Source organism: Pyxicephalus adspersus, chromosome 9 (genome assembly GCF_032062135.1).
Source record: "Pyxicephalus adspersus chromosome 9, UCB_Pads_2.0, whole genome shotgun sequence".
In the NCBI taxonomy this organism is placed as follows: domain Eukaryota; kingdom Metazoa; phylum Chordata; class Amphibia; order Anura; family Pyxicephalidae; genus Pyxicephalus; species Pyxicephalus adspersus.
This window is the reverse complement of record NC_092866.1, coordinates 48,370,036-48,371,044: the sequence shown is the minus strand read 5'-3', so window position 1 is coordinate 48,371,044 and position 1,009 is coordinate 48,370,036. Positions and strand designations below refer to the sequence as shown.

Here is a 1,009-nt window from a genome sequence, read left to right as displayed (position 1 = left end):
TTTTTTTTTTTTTTTTTTTTTTTTTTTGCTGTTTTGAGTTTTTCTTCTTTAAGGAACCCCTGGAGGAATCCTGATTGAGGAACGCCACATTAGGGTCTCACTGTCCTTTTTAACCTGTATTGTAAACACTTCAATGGAAATACAGTTTGGCATAACATACAATACAATTCTACCTCCCAGTTCCTTCTTGCCCATAAAATTATCTTACCAGTCCCAAAGTAAGCAGTTATATGGTTGGGTGATATGATGCTCAGAGGGAGAGCTGAATAGATGACACCTAAGGCATGTTGTTCTTGCTGCCACCTTTGTCACTGACAGTCATCCTGGTTTGTTTGCGCTGCATTAAAAAGGAACTAAACTCAAAAACCGCCAAAACAAAATAAATACACTTGCCTTCAATCCCGCAGCTCAGTCGATTGGTCTGGTGGTCTCTTCTATTATTTTTGTGTCAGTGTTTATAAAGCTCTTTCACATTCTAACATGTTAAGTTGCCTGCCTCTCTCTGTCTGGCTTTTGGTACATTAACTTCCCCAGCGGTAACCCCGAGTGTGACTCCAGGTAAGAAACAAATTCTGAAAGCGGTATCCCCGAGCCATACTCGGAGTAGTTAAAAACAATGATAAGTACTATATTACCTGGTCTGCCGGCATCCTTCTTCGCAATCTCTGTCCTCTCGCATCCTCCGGCCTTCCTCTGTTCCCGGTGACGTTGGTGCGTGCAGCCGTTGCGTTGGGAGAGTGGCAGGAATCTCAAATTATTTTGTATTGCATTCAATACAAAATAACTGTATTGAATGCAATACAATGGGTTTATATGTCTAAAAGCAGTACATTGTTTTTCATTAAAATTTATTTTACAGTATAATGTAATAGTATGAGTATATTTTAATTTTTATTTATTTTTTTATATATATTTTTTTTTTAAATTTTTTTATTTTATTATTTTGACATGATTTTTTGTTTCAAACTTTATTATACTCATACTATTATATTATACTGTAAAAGAAATT

The 1,009-nt window shown here is 35.9% G+C and overlaps 1 protein-coding gene across 1 annotated transcript in view; it reads left to right on the top strand.

Moving 5' to 3' along the window:
* The window catches only part of KIF18A (kinesin family member 18A), a gene marked incomplete in the record, with an annotated part of 47,146 nt that overhangs the window by 2,708 nt on the left and 43,429 nt on the right, over positions 1 to 1,009 (top strand).